Source organism: Oncorhynchus mykiss, chromosome 31 (assembly GCF_013265735.2).
Source record: "Oncorhynchus mykiss isolate Arlee chromosome 31, USDA_OmykA_1.1, whole genome shotgun sequence".
In the NCBI taxonomy this organism is placed as follows: domain Eukaryota; kingdom Metazoa; phylum Chordata; class Actinopteri; order Salmoniformes; family Salmonidae; genus Oncorhynchus; species Oncorhynchus mykiss.
Genome location: NC_050571.1, coordinates 38,101,382 through 38,118,158, shown reverse-complemented (window position 1 = coordinate 38,118,158; position 16,777 = coordinate 38,101,382).

Here is a 16,777-nt window from a genome sequence, read left to right as displayed (position 1 = left end):
ACACTACACAACAGAATATAGTCTACACTACACAACAGAATCTAGTCTACACTACACAGCGTAATCTAGTCTACACTACACAACATAATCTAGTCTACACTACACAACAGAATCTAGTCTGCACTACATAACAGAATCTAGTCTACTCTACACAACAGAAATTAGTCTACTCTACACAACATAAATTAGTCTACACTACACAACAGAATCTAGTCTACTCTACACAACAGAATCTAGTCTACTCTACACAAAATAATCTAGTCTACACTACACAACAGAATCTCATTAGAAGGATCCATATAATAAGACATGATAACAACATTTGTGACATCAATGTTCAAGACAGCAATTATTTTTGCCCCGTCTACACAAACCTGTTGCCTCCCTCTCAATAAGGTCAACTCAAGGGACAAGACCATTGTAATTTCTGAGCCAAAACAGTGTCATACACCCACAACTATGGATGATGAAGGAGACTGGTTTGGTGGGGGCATACAGTCCGTTACTCTTTTACATCTAGGGATAAATTGCATTTTAATTGCCTAAGGGAGTCACAGTAGCAAGTGCTCTACTTTCCCACTAGCCTATCAGAGACGGTGAAGATTTTAATACACGTTATTGCTGAGTGGTGAATTTTGGAGGAAGACACAGTTGTTCATTTCCAGGCTAGAGAATATGTATCTATTTTTTGTCTGGGCCTACAGACTTCTTTGGATGGTAAAAGTGGCAAACAAATTGTGGCAATTATGAAGGCAAGCCATGCAGAAAATGTTTTGACATCAATGCAGTACTTTGAAATGTCATTTTCCAGTTTTAAAATAGATGGGACGACCCTATATTAACAATAAGATGGCGAGGAGGTAGGCTGGGCTACAGTGGGAGTTAAATATTTTATTCATGAAATGGCTTGGCATATCATTTAATTGAACTGGCGCAAAAGATAGGACTTCTGAGCATTAGAGGCTGTGTTTACACAGCCAGACTAATTCTGATCTTTTTTCCACTAATTGGTCTTTTGACGAATCACATCAGACATCTTTGGTAAAAAGACCAATTAGTAAAAAAAAAGATCAGAATTGGGCTGCTTGTGTAAATGGATCCAAAGATGCGTATGGGTATAGCCTACATAAGTATGAGTCAAAAACGGTGACATAGCCTTTCCTTGGTTTGTGCCTAAAAATTCAATAACTTGATTACCACCTGGGACAAATTCAAAGGGGAATCTATGAAAGTTTGCAAGATGATTTCAGTTTCACTTATCTACACTGACACAACCACCCTATTGGATACAAACTATGCATAGGCTTTACAGTAGAGTATAGGCTTCTGCTGATAATGTTTGCATCAGTAGCTAGGTTTCTATCCAATTGGCAACAGATTTTCAATATTAAAATATTAATGTAAAAAAAAAGTCTGCATAATAACAATATGCCCATTTTCCATCAAATTGACTTGATGTGGATAAAAAGCTGTGCTTGAATTACGCAGTGTACATACAATTACTTTTGCGTTTAAATTCCCACGTAAGGAATAAAAATAAAAATAAATTTAAATGGGTTTCGATCGCATTTTTAACTCTACTGATGGTTTTGTCACACAAAAAAATGTTGTTATACAGCGAGTGTGCCCATTCTGATATTGGCACTTGATCTCTAGCCAAAAATTTGCAGCTAGAGTGCGGTATAGCCTACATGATGAGATGATTATTGACAAAAGAGTGAGATTATTTATTTTGTCAGACGGCAGCCAAGCATCGATGATCATGTCACCACAATAAGACTCGGTATTTACTGGGAAGGAGCATCAAGCTCATCACCTTGCATTTCACCACCCTGTGAAGTTCATCACAATTGATTTCCTCTGTAACCTAATAAACTGCATTATTCCCGGGGAGGAAATCGGGAGGATCACACATGTAATTTGGTGATTCCAAGTTAACTTCGTCGTGATGGCTATTATTAACATGTGCGCATAATAGCGTTGCCACCGACGTTTCTCGCATAATTCATTTTTCCTGACACAAAAAGATTCCACCTTCTCAAGCGTATTTTGTGTTGCCAACATATGGCACGTTTACCAACACATTGTCTGTTTCCATCTGGCCTGTCCTGAATGATTTTTAAAAAATCTGACATTTAGCCAACTTTACTTGCATAAAAATGTTGGATGGAAACCTGGTTCATGGAACTAAAGCGCCCTCAAGTGGATAATACTCTTGCCAGAAAACCGCAACATGTCTTTTTTTGTCAAGCTAAACTTTTTGTGGAAGGTACTAAGCAGCACACAGACCTCCTCCCATACTCAACGTCGCCCTGGTCGGTCGAGTTTCCTTGAAGGCCGATTTGGGGGTCTTTTATTCAAGGATGTGAAACAATGCTTTGTCTATTTTCTGCTTTTCATTAAATCATGCATAGCTGTTCTTTGTATGGCCTTAAATAAATGCGTTCATATGGGAAGAATATAATCTATATAGGTTTATAAAAGTTCTGAAAATTAGTTCTGAAAATTATGAAAATAAAACATTTAATGTGGGCGAAAATGTTTCTGGTGAAAGGCCGACATTTGGATGTTTCAATAAAAACGACTCTTTGTCACATGACTATCGAAATGGAAACCATGTGATTTTAGAGACACAAAGTTTTTATTTTATTTTTTTATTTCACCTTTATTTAACCAGGTAGGCTAGTTGAGAACAAGTTCTCATTTGCAACTGCGACCTGGCCAAGATAAGGCATAGCAGTGTGAACAGACAACACAGAGTTACACATGGAGTAAACAATTAACAAGTCAATAACACAGTAGAAAAAAGGGGAGTCTATATATACATTGTGTGCAAAAGGCATGAGAAGGTAGGCAAATAATTACAATTATGCAGATTAACACTGGAGTGATAAATGATCAGGTGGTTATGTAAAGGTAGAGATAGAGATATTGGTGTGCAAAAGAGCAGAAAAATAAATAAATAAAAACAGTATGGGGATGAGGTAGGTGAAAATGGGTGGGCTATTTACCAATAGACTATGTACAGCTGCTGCGATCGGTTAGCTGCTCAGATAGCAGATGTTTGAAGTTGGTGAGGGAGATAAAAGTCTCCAACTTCAGCGATTTTTGCAATTCGTTCCAATCACAGGCAGCAGAGAACTGTAGCCTATGATTAAAAGGTTATGCTATATTGGGCTCTCACTGTCATTAGCATTATTCACATCGTTCCAATTCAATCAAGCCAGCTTTGGTATTGACATCAGTGAGCAGGCTTTCTGAGTGAGGAGCGAGGCATTGGTAAGCCTACAATGGAAAACTTCTGAAAATCAAAATGATTATGAAATTCGGACCAAAGAAATCCAATGTTTATATAAAATGGCTGCCTTTCCCCTATATTTTAACAGTCTAATACGTCTAATAAGTCCCTTTGGCCCCAAAAAATATGCCTGAGAGATTCACAAGACTATAACATTAGAATGTTGTAAAATGCTGCCCTGCCCTGTCTAGACACTCACATTCAAATCATTTTCACCTCTCATCATTCCCTTTTTCAATAAACAAACATGCATGAGAGATTCTCAAGACTATAATATTGGAATGTTGTAAAATGCTGCCCTACCCTGGCTGGCGACGACACTCAGATGAAACCATTGAATAAAATGAATAACAAGAAAATAAAGCTATTAAGCTTTTGAACATGTTTTAAACATGTTATTGGCCTACATTTGACCCTGTATAGTTTGGAATATCATTTTCGTAATGTATGAGACATCAAAACATTTTAGAAAAACCTGGCGTGCTATCACAACAGCTGTTCACTTTCCTGTCCTTCTGGAGGAAAAAAATAAGAATCAGCTGATTGCTGAAACAGGGTTGAAGTTCAATGTCTAATTTCACAGATACATGGTTATTATGTTGATAGGCAGACAACACTGCCATTAAATCACTGCCATTAAATAATACATAATCCACAAAAGTAAATGATTGTATCACGAGGGCCATAAACAATAACTAGTAATGCTGCATACTTTTTGCCTTTCTGGTAAAAAATTTTTTTTTATAAATTGCTGAGGTTTGCTGAGGTTTGAGCTCACGAGATTGAATTCACAGTATGATATATTTCCTACTCAACAAAACTGTATGAATAAGGCTTGACATGACTTCGATGCTTTCTAAATATAATATAATTAAATTATTAAACGACTAACTAAAAGATTTCATCTTAACTGTAAAATACATATTTATATGTTTAGTGTTACATTTTCTAAAATGTTTATCTTGATCAAAATTTCTTCCACCCCATCTTTATGAAGTCTCACAGACCTCTAGCTTGGCTTCTTAAACTCATCAGGAACTCACCGTTCAATTCATATTTATCTTGTCCATCTATGACAAATAGAAAGTGTTTTTTTGTTTCAAATATATAAATTATTTTAGATTACTGGATTTAAATCGATCTCTGAAGAATCCACTAAACCCTAATGCGCTACGATAAGGATTGCAGGGATATGCTTTCTTGGCCGAATGAAATGGTAGGAGGGACATCCAGCATCAAGTGGTGTCAGATTTCACATCCTGCTTCACACAGGCTAAATATACATACTACTGTGTCTGTGAGAATCAGGGCTTCCTCTCAATTTATGCCATTTGATCTATGGTGTCCACAGAAAATAACGGTCGGAACTGGTACCAGAACCATGCAGTTCCCCCCCCAAAAAAGGGACCTTACTTCCAATACAAGGAACAAAAAGTGTTTTATGTAACATGATTTTGGACAAGTAAAATTTTATTAGAATATATTAAAATGTTACATTCCCATGAGGCCCAAAAGATGGCGCTGATAGGGCAGCCGTGCTTCCAGCCTTTAGGCTATAAGCAACAAGGAAACTTTGCAGTATTTTTTCCCCCCGAATCAGATCCTTTGTTCGTACCCCCCAGGGCAATTGAAGTGATTCTAGAGGCTGATCCAAAACATTGACAGCAGAGAAGAGATATACGGTGTGGACTTCTAGTCCGACTCAGGAGGCGCAATCCACCCATTACTCGCTGGATAATAAAGTTGACGAGCTCAGAGTGAGGATTTCCTTCCAGAGAGACATCAGGTATTGTAACATACTCTGTTTCATGGAAACATGTCTATCTCTCTCTACTGTCTGAGTCGGTAAAGCCAGTTGGGTTCTGAGTTCATTGCGCAGACAGGAATAAATATCTCTCCGGGAAGAAGAAGGGCGGGGGAGTATGTTTCATGATTAACTACTCATGGTGTGATTGTGATAACATACAGTACTCAAGTCCTTTTGTTCACCTGACAAAGAATACCTCACAACCATGCTCCCTTTGGCAAATCTGATCACAACTTTATTTTCCCTTCCTATAGGCAGAAACTCAAACAGGAAGTACCCATGCTAAGGACTATTCAACACTGGTCTGACCAATCGGAATCCACACTTCAATAATGTTTTGATCACGCGGACTGGGATATGTTCCGGGTACCCTCCGAGAATAACATTGACGAAAACACAGACACCGTGGCTGAGTTTATCAGGAAGTGTATCCACTGTGACTATTAACACCTACCCTAACAAGAAACCGTGGATAGGTGGCAGCATTCGCGCAAACTGAAAGCGCATTTAAACACAGCAAGGTGACTGGGAATATGGTCGAATACACAGTGTAGTTTTTCCCTCCGTGATGCAATCAAACAGGCAAAACGTCAGCATAGAGACAAAGTGGAGTCGCAATTCGCAATTCAACGGCTCAGACACGAGACGTTTGTGGCAGGGTCTACAGACAATCACTGCCTACAAAGGGAAAATCAGCCACGTCGCGGACACCGATGTCTTGCTTCCAAACAAGCTAAACACTTTCTTCACTCGCTTTGAGGATAACACAGTGCCCCCGATGTGGCCCATTACCAAGGACTGTGGTCTCTCCTCCTCCATGGCTGACGTGAGTAAGACATTTAAGCTTCTTAACCCTCGCACCATCCCTAGCCGTGTCCTCAGAGCATGCACAGACCAGCTGGCTGGAGTGTTTACAGACAAATCCAATCTCTCCCTATCCCAGTCTGCTGTCCCCACATGCTTCAAGATGGCCACCATTGTTCCTGTACCCAAGAAAGCAAAGGTAATTGAACTAAATTACTATCGCCCCGTTCCACTCACTTCTGTCATTATGAAGTGCATTGAGAGACTAGTCAAGGATCATATCACCTCTACCTTACCTGACACCCTAGTCCCACTTCAATTTGCTTACCGCCCCAAAGGATCCACAGACGATGCAATCGCCATCGCACTGCATTCTGCCCCATCCCATCTGGACAAGAGGAACTTGCCTGGACAACTTGCAACTGAGTCCTGTACTTCCTGATGCCCCCCCCCCCCCCCCCCCCCCCAGATGGTGAAGATAGGAAACAACACCTCCACTTTGCTGATCCTCAACACTGGGGCCCACAAGGGTGCGTGCTCAGGCATGCACATCTCAAACTGAATCATCAAGTTTGCAGACGACACAACAGTAGTAGGCCTGATTACCAACAATGACGAGACAGCCTACAAGGAGGAGGTGAGGGCCCTGGGAGTGTGGTGCCAGGAAAATAACCTCTCACCAACGTCAACAAGACAAAGGAGCTGATCGTGGACTTCAGGAAACAGCAGAGGGAGCACCCCCCTATCCGCATCAACAAGACCGCAGTGGAGAAGGTGGTAAGCTTCATGTTCCTCGGCGTATACATTACTGACAAGCTGAAATGGTCCACCCACACAGACAGTGTGGTGAAGAAGGTGCAACAGCGCCTCTTAAACCTCAGGAGGATGAAGAAATTTGGCTTGGCACCTGAAACCCTCACAAACTTTTACAGATGTACAATCAAGCGCATCCTGTATCACAGCCTGGTACGGCAATTGCATCGCCCTCAACCGCAAGGCTCTTCCAGAGGGTGGTGCAGTTTGCACAACACATCACCGTGGGCAAGCTACCTGCCCTCCATGACACCTACAGCATCCGATGTCACAGGAAGGCCAAAAAGATCATCAAGGACAGCTGAGCCACTGCCACTGACAGCAACCACCTGAGCCACTGCCTGTTCACACTGTGAACCCATCCAGAAGGTGAGGTCAGTACAGGTCAGTACAGGTGCATCAAGCTGGGACCGAGAGACCGGAAAAAAAAATATTTCTCAAGGCCATCAGACTGCTAAACAGCAATCACTAACTCATAAAGGCTGCTGCCTACATTGAGACCCAATCACTGGCCACTCACTTGTCACTTTATACAATGCCACTCTAAATAATGCCACTTTAATAATGTTTACATATCTTACATTACTCATATCACATGTATATTCTGTAGTTTATACCATCTTGCCTATGCCGCTCGGCCATCGCTCATCCATATACTTACATGTACATATTCTCATTCACCCCTTTAGATTTGTGTGTATTAGGTAATTGTTTGAGATTATTAGATTACTTGTTAGATATTACTGCACTGTCGGAAATAGAAGCACTAGCATTACACTACACTCGAATTAACATCTGCTAAACACGTGTATGTGACAAATACAATTTGATTTGATTTGAATTGGTAACATACATTTTTGTCTTCTTCAAATGCCTCTTAATGGGAAAGTAATCTAAAAGTAACGGAATGTAATCAGATTACGTTACTGAGTTTGGGTCATCCAAAAGTTACTTTGCTGATTACAATTGTGGACAGGTAACTAGTAATTGTAACGCATTACATTTAGAAAGTGACCTACCTAACCTGCCCACAGGATGGAGGTATGGAGCTCACTGTATATAGGCCTAGGCTACAATATTCTGCCTATAGGTGACCGACCGGCAAAATTCGATCTCATGTAGCTAAATTATTTTTTTAAATTACATTTTTTAACTTGGATAAAATTTGAGACTCAGAGCTAGAAAATTGTATGTCTAACACTACAGGAGGAACAATGGGAAAGTAATTATGCTTTGAAAGTTGATACATTTGTAACCTCACTTTCGAGAAAACGGCCCTTGAATATTTTGGTACACCTACTGGAGAGCTCATCTTTGTTTACATCCATTCAGCATCATTCACACCCACTTGCTTTAGCCCCACCCATCTCTTTAACTATTTACATGTGAGGCCCTGTACTTAACAACCAAAGATTTCAACATTAAAGACTGTTTTATACTACCGGAATGTTGTAAATTTAATCTGGAGCGCCAGAGTGTGCTTTGGGCATTCGTAAACTCAGAGCGTTGTCAGATTGTCCATTTGTAAATTCAGAGTGTTTCCTCTCTCGGAGTGTTCAGAGTGCACACTGGACGCTATGGCCGAGAAGTAGGGTTGATCCGAACGTTTTGACCTAACAACAGCAGTCAAGCAACCAAGCTAACTGACTAACGTTGGATAGCTTGCTAGTTACTTCCATACACAAATGAGAGAATAGCTTACTCTGACCATTTTACTCGCCCTAGCATATTATGAACACATTTATTTTAGGCCATAACTCAATCAATTACTGTAGGCTATATACACAGTATTCTGCCCATAGGTACAAATACAATATTTGTGGTCATATGTGGTTTTAAGGAAAATCATTAAACACACATTTAGAAAGAGACTCATAAACACAATCATGCAGTGGGCTACAGCTGGCTTCACAGCTTGCTGAAAACTCAATCTATTGTAGCCTCATGCAGAAAAAAGAGTAGTGGAGTCAAGAGTTCGCTAGGAGTTCGCTTCTGCTGCAGTGTTCCTTGTAAAACATTACGCAATCAACATGACCTTAATGAACAAGATATTGAAATTATTTGTACATGTAGCATACACACGCATGGAATTGGCTTCTCGCTGTCCTTTTCTTTCAGACTAGGGTGAAGTTGGGGAAACAGTCAGAATACTCATTCATATAAGGCAGAAACTGGAAATGGCATTTCTTTTCTCAGTCACATGATGGCGTTGTCACTGTTGTTGGAGGAAGAGGACCAAGGTGCAGCGTGGTGAGTGTACATATTCTTTATTTAGAAAAGACGCATTTCCTTCACATGACCCAAGGCTGTCGGGTAAGCATCATCTAATAATAATATCTGGACACTTTCTGTTTTTTATATTGGTACCTTACAAGAAACCATTTCATTGTACCGGTTAGACCTCCTGTATCCTGTGCATGTAACAAACTTATAGTGTGTGTTTACCAGATCTAGTGTGTGTTTACCAGGGACGGTAATGTGAAGAACAACATGACCTGTACCAGAGTCCATTAGGATATAGGTCAAGGACGAGATAAAGTGTATTTTTAGTTGTTCTTTAGTTGTTTACTAAACTACTTACTCTGTTTAGCACATCGCCTCACATGTGAAAGACTGTCACATGTGAAAGACTTATTTTGTACATATTGTTGCCGCTACCATCTCTTATGACCTGAAAAGAGCTTCTGGAATAAAGAACAGCGATTAATCACCTTGAATTGTAAAAAATATTTTTTCTTTAATGAGTCAGATGGGAAGGATATACTCCAAACACCTGATCAGGCGCTCATCCCAGTCATTCACAGAAGAAAGAAACTGAGATTTTTCAGAAGGAGATCGGGGTGCCTTGTGAGGATCAGGCGACGAGTGGCTAATCTGCCTTTGCCATCTGTACTGTTAGCCAACGTTCAATCACTGGAAAATAAATGGGATGAACTAAGAACACGTACATCCTACCAATGGTACATTAAAAACTGTAATATCTTATGTTTCACCGAGTCGCGGCTGAAAGAAGACTAATAAAATACAGCTGGCGGGTTATACACTCTATCGGCAGGATAGAACAGCAGCCTCTGGTAAGACACGGGGTGGCGAACCTATGTATATTTGTAAACAACAGCTGGTGCACGATATCTAAGGAAGTCTCTAGGTTTTGCTCGCCTGAGGTAGAGTATCTCATGATAACATGTAGACCACACTATCTACCTAGAGAATTTTCATCTGTATTTTTTGTAGCTGTTTACATATCACCACAGACTGAAGCTGGCACTAAGACCACACTCAATGAGCTGTGTACCACAATAAGCAAACAGGAAAATGCTCATCCAGAGGTTTACTCCTAGTGGTCGGGGACTGTAATGCAGGGAAACTTAAATCAGTTTTACCTAATTTCTATCAGCATGTTAAATGTGCAACAAGAGGGAAAAAAACTCTAGACCACCTTTACTCCACACACAGAGACACGTACAAAGCTTTCGCTCGCCCTCCATTTGGCAAATCTGACCATAATTATATCCTCCTGGTTCCTGCTTACAAGCAAAAAAGAAAGCAGGAAGCACCAGTGTCTCGTTCTGTACAAATGTGGTCAGATGAAGCAGATGCTAAATTACAGGACTGTTTTGCTAGCACAGACTGAAATGTATTCTGGGATTCTTCCATGGCATTGAGGAGTACACCACATCAGTCACTGGCTTCATCAATAAGCGTATCGATGACATCCTCCCAACAGTGACTGTACGCACATACCCCAACCAGAAGCCAAGGATACCGCATTCAAGGAGCAGGACTCTAACGCGGAAGCTTTTAAGAAATCCCATTATGCCCTCCGACGAACCATCAAACAGGCAAAGCATCAATACAGGACTAAGATCTAATTGTACTACACCGGCTCCAACGCACGTCGGATGTGGCAGGGCTTGCAAACTATTACAGACTACAAAGGTAAGCACAGCCGAGAGCTGCCCAGTGACACGAGCCCATCAGATGAGCTAAATAACTTCTATGCTTGCTTAGAGGCAAGTAATACTGAAACATGCATGAGAGCATCAGCTGGTCCAGACGACTGTGTGATCACGCTCTCCGTAGCCGATGTGAGTAAGACCTTTAAACAGGTCAACATTCACAAGGCCGCAGGGCCAGACGGATTACCAGGACCTGTACTCGGAGCATGTGCTGTCCAATTGACAAGAGTCTGACATTTTCAACATCTCCCTGTTTGAGTCTGTAGTGCCAACACGTTTCAAGCAGAGCACCATAGTCCCTGTGCCCAAGAACACTAAGGTAACCTGCCTAAAATACTACCAATCCGTAGCACTCATCTCTCTAGCCATGAAGTGCTTTGAATGGCTGGTCATGGCTCACATCAACACAATTATCCCAGAAACCCTAGATCCACTCCTCTATTGCACTCCTTACTGCCCTTTCACACCTAAACAAAAGGAACACCTATGTGAGAAGGCCATTCATTACTACAGCTCAGTGTTCAACACCATAGTGCCAACAAAGCTCATCACTAAGCTAAGGACCCTGGGACTAAACACCTCCCTCTACAACTGGATTCTGGACTTCCTGACGGGCCGCCCCAGGTGGTAAGGGTAGGTAACAACACATCTGCCACGCTGATCCTCAACACGGGGGCCCCTCAGAGGTGCGTGCTCAGTCCTCTCCTGTACTCCCTGTTCACTCATGACTGCATTGCAACACCACCAGTAAGTTTCCTGATGACACAAAAGTGGTCGGCTTGATCACTTACAATGATGAGACAGTCTATAGGGAGGAGGTCAGAGACCTGACTGGGTGGTTTAAGGACAACAACCTCTCCCTCAACGTGATCAAGGCAAAGCAGATGATTGTGGACTCCAGGAAAAGGAGGACCGAGCATGCCCCCATTCTCAACGACCGGGCTGTAGTGGAGCCGGTTGAGCGGTTCAAGTTCCTAGGGGTCCACATCACCAACACCTAACATGGCAAAGCACACCAAGACAGTCGTGAAGAGGGCATGACAAAGCCTATTCCCCTCAGGAGACTGAAAAGGGTAGTTAGGGTAGTGCGTACAGCCAGTACGTCACCGGGGCCAAGCTTCCTGCCATCGAGACCCTCTATACCAGGCAATGGTCCAAGACTCCAGCCAACCTAGTCATATACTTTTTTCTCTGATACTGCATGGCAAGCGGTACCAGAGCGCCAAGTCTTGGTCCAAGAGTCTTCTAAACAGTTTCTACCCCCAAACCGTCCGACTCCTGAACATCTAATCAAAAGGCTACCCAGACTATTTGCATTGCCCACCCCTCTCCTATGCTGCTGCTACTCTCTGTTATTATCTATGCATAGTCACTTTAATAACTCTACCTACATGTACATATTACCTCTATTACCTCGACACTGGTACCCCCTGCATGTAGCCTCACTATTGTTATTTTACTGCTGCTCTTTAAGTATTTGTTACTTTTATCTATTACTTTTTTAAAGAGTTTTCTTAAAACTGCATTGTTGGTTAAGTGCTTGTAAGTAAGTATTTCACTGTAATGTCTACACCTGCGGTATTCGGCACATGTTACAAATACAATTTGATTTGATTTTGATTTGATTAAAGAGATGGGTGGGGCTAAGCTTTAAGAGGGTGTGAATGATGCTGATTGGGTGTAGACAAGAAGAGCTCTCCAGTACAGCAGAATGACTTTCCCATTTTTCCTCAACTGCAGTGTACGATATACCATTTTCTAGGTCCGAATCGAGGCGGTCAGTTACATATGACTATGTCGTGACATATAGCACAGTCATATAGGAACATAAAATTAATATTGTCTGCACACTTTAAGTACAAATAGCCTTAGGTTCTTTTGCGATTTATGAAACGATGCAACAGGAAAACTTTTACAGTATATTCCCATGTTGAGTGAGTGCATTGGTACTTTTCTGTAGTAGTATTGTACTGAAACAGGCAGGGAGCAGGCCTCGAACCCTCAACCTTCTTGCCCACTATTGACTGTGCCCCAAAACCATGCTCAAGCAGCAGAGTCGATATCCACGCTTATAAACCCAGGGTCGTTACACTACTCCCTCCTTTCAAAGAGCGCATCCTCACGTTAGCTTGCGACTCTATGTCTTATAGGAACGCGCTCACCGGCCAAGAACACACACTGTCATGGATTCAAGGTTCAGTCACTTCTGACACCAATGTAATGAAACAGGCAGGGAGCAGGCCTCGAACCCCCCAAAACCATGCTCAAGCGGCAGAGTCGATATCCGCGCTTATAAACCCAGGGTCGTTACAGTATGTTTTCATGAAGTACTGTACCAAGGTTCAAAGAGGGCTGAGATTCAGATTCCATATCACTGTTTACCAAACCAACATAATGTAGACCCAGGCGGTTCATTAACACAGAGGTTCCCGCCACTGCCTGCCTTGTGTCTCCAAAGCTCATACCCATTTGTTAAGTATACTAACTTATTCCTGTGATTAACGCTGCGAAACAACACGTGACGTTGATAGTCACTGAATAGGGACATTCTTATTTACACACGTACACTGCTGAAGGTCTTTCAAAATGTTCATCCGAGTGACTGTACTGTTAATGTTTCATGCTTCTTTAACCTTGGTGAACCTTCTTGTTAACCTCTTTAACCTAGGTTTGCACTAGATTTTTTGTTGTTCATCTCCTGTTTAGCTTTTAAAGCTATGTTAAGGTGTTAATGGTCTTCTAACTTAGTGTTGCCCCCTTATCGTTCTTACTTTCCTGACTAGAAAAAACTGAGACCTGGTTAGGCTGAAGGTGTTTGTCTTGGTTTGGCCCTAAAAAGGTCAGGCCCTAAAGATCAGAGAGTGTTTTGATCCCTGACTTGATCCATTATTATTTAGTGTTTAATCACTGTATGAACACAATACTGATGCATCAAAGAGGCTAAGTGGCTTAATCTCAGTTACACAAGTTTTGTCTCATTTTGGCTGGGCTTCAATCCGATTATGCTTAGACCTCAAAGGTCTAGGCAATATTCCCCTGTTCGTGGAGACCACATTCACGGTAAACCCTGCACATGTTTGCTCAATCGGAAATGACCTTTTAATTGGTGAATTGTCAAAAATCTGCGATCAAATTGAATCCTGGCCTGTCTCATTTGAATCATTTTAACCTAGATGTCAACCACAAATCAACAAAATTTGGGGTGGCAGGGTAGCCTAGTGGTTAGAGCGTTGGACTAGTAACCGAAAGGTTGCAAAACCCCGAGCTGGCAAGGTACAAATCTGTCATTCTGCCCCCGAACAGGCAGTTAACCCACTGTTCCTAGGCCGTCATTGAAAATAAGAATTTGTTCTTAACTGACTTGCCTAGTTAAATAAAGGTTACGTTTAGGTTTATTTCAAGTTTGGACCAATTTTGGACAATTTAATGAACAATTCTTTGCTCGGTGGGGTGAATATGGTGTTTTCTCTTAGTGGTCCTGAGGCTGTGATGGGCAGGTTGATGAAGTGGGAACCCCTGCTGTGACTGTGGATGCCATCAGTTGGCAGGACTATCTGGGTGGCGTCATACAGCATCACTGCTCCTGCCACCATGACAACCTTGATGTGCTGGTCACTGGTTACAGCACAACAAAGATAATATGAGAGTATAGGCCACAGCCATATCCTGGCCCATGGCCTGGCCCCTCTACGGCAAAATACATTTTATGCACTCTTGAAATGCAGGAGTAAGCACTGTTGTTTTCATCTACTGACAAACAAGAAAATATGAGCTGTCATGACATTTTCTCCCAACAGCCTTTCCCCGCTCGCTCGGGAACTAATGAGGAAATGATTCGAGATCTCGGACCATGGAAACACCACGCACGTTACTTGGAAATGTAACAGACATGATTACTCACATTTTACTGTAACTCCTTATGTTACGCTATTACTTATAAAAGTAATAATATTACTGTTGTAACGCGCTACCCCCAACATTTCTCACAGAGACAGTTTTTAGTGATGTGAAATTTTGTCATTATCTTTACATTTTATTGCTTTAAGTTATGATATGAGGCCAATTTCATATGCATGGATTACTCTGGCTACAGCCGTGTTCATAGTGTGTGACTGAGCATTCTAAACATTAACATTGTACCCTCACTTTCAGGGAGTTGCCATACTGGATAGTACACAACTCTTGGGGAAGGCCATGGGGTAACAAAGGTTATGTTAATATTAAAATGTGAGGCAATGTTTGGGTGAGTTTGAACTTCAAAAACACATACACTGCCTGACGCAACATTGTCCTTGAATATTTGTTCACCATGTAAATGAAATGTTTTATATTCAGGGAGCGCTTTTCCTTTAAGTCTAAAACAAGTGTTTCACATGTAAGAGTACCCAAAGCAGATTTCCTGGATGATAAAGGATGTATGGAGTACCACAATAGGACGAGATTCAGTTAAAGGTGCATACACTGCCAAGTGCAGTTTCGTGTGATCAGTTCCTAACGACATTCTGATTGTGCAGACAGGTGTACAGTAGACGGTCTGATCTAATTGCGATCGGATCCAATGGCAAACGCGCACAACGATGTCAGAATTGAGATATTACATTATTGTTTTAGCACTATCCACTGAGTTTTTAAACTATGGCACAGATGATTCATTATATCGACCATATAATCTAGTGGCTGCTCTATCAATGAAAATAAATGTCTTTAAAAAACGGAAGGCAGTGTGGAGGAGGCAAGTCCAGGTGGGACAAATCTAGCCAATGAGACGTCAGATACTCATGTGAACAACAGGCAAAACGATTTCCACTCGTGATCTTAGCAGCAAAGTCAAAACTGGCTATATTGTAAACGTTTCTAACCCTAACCTATTTAAGGTTAGGGTTAGGCATAAGGTTAGCAGTTTGGTTAAGGTTAGGTTTAAAATCACATTTTAAGAAAGGAAATATCAAAATAGGCGAGGTTTATGACTTTATGGCTGTGGTAACTAGTGACGATTATAAAGTGTTTTTTCTGAAAGTTGCTGGGTAGTCATGTGTCATTACTTATCATTACACTCGTAACAACCTGATCATTACGAAGATTCTATTAGATCAAATAAGCCACAAGTAGCAAATCAGCCATTACATTTTTTTGTAAACCAAAATCAACACTCATTGACCCACAGCCCAGGGCTTGGATCCCTGGGCTTTACAAAGAGACCTGTCTGTAGTCTTAAGGAGTCGGTTGCTCAGGTGTTAGGAGCGAACAGTGTTAGTGGTTAGAATCCAGGCAGTGCTCTTGTGTGTGGTTGCATTGGCACAGATTGACAGTTGGCCCTGTGATATCTGATGGTCAGAGAGTATCTGGCCCATGCATAGCAGCGGTTATGGGGCAGTAAACTCATAAAAAGTGTGCTTTTATAAAGCTAAGTAGAGCTTTTCCTATATTTAAATTCTAATTGTTCAGCACTGTGTTACCACTGCTGTTCACTGTTGATAAAGTCATTTCTGGATATGATTTATTTAATGTGTTTAGTAGTAAAGGTAAAAACAAAACATAAAAACAACCTGCCCCTCAGCTTACACTCTTGGAAAAAAAGTTCTATCTAGAGTCTATTTTTGTATTATTAAATTTTTTTTTTTTAAATGTACCCCCTTTTCTCCCCAATTTCGTGGTATCTAATTGTCAGTAATTAGTATCTTGTCTCATCGCTACAACTCCCATACGGGCTCGGGAGAGACGAAGGTCGAAAGCCATGCGTCCTCCGAAACACAACCCAACCGAGCCGCACTGCTTCTTAACACAGTTTGCCTCCAACTCGGAAGCCAGCTGCACCAATGTGTCGGAAGAAACACCGTGCACCTGGCTACCTTGGTTAGCACGCACTGCGGCCAGCCCGCCACAGGAGTCGCTGGTGCGCGATGAGACAATGATATCCCTACCGGCCAAACCCTCCCTGACCCGGATGACGCTAGGCCAATGAATCATAAAACAATTAATGAACATGCACCTGTGGAACGGTTGTTAAGACACTAAAAGCTTACAGACAGTAGACAATTAAGGTCACAGTTATGAAAACTTAGGACACTACTGACTCTGAAAAACACCAAAAGAAAG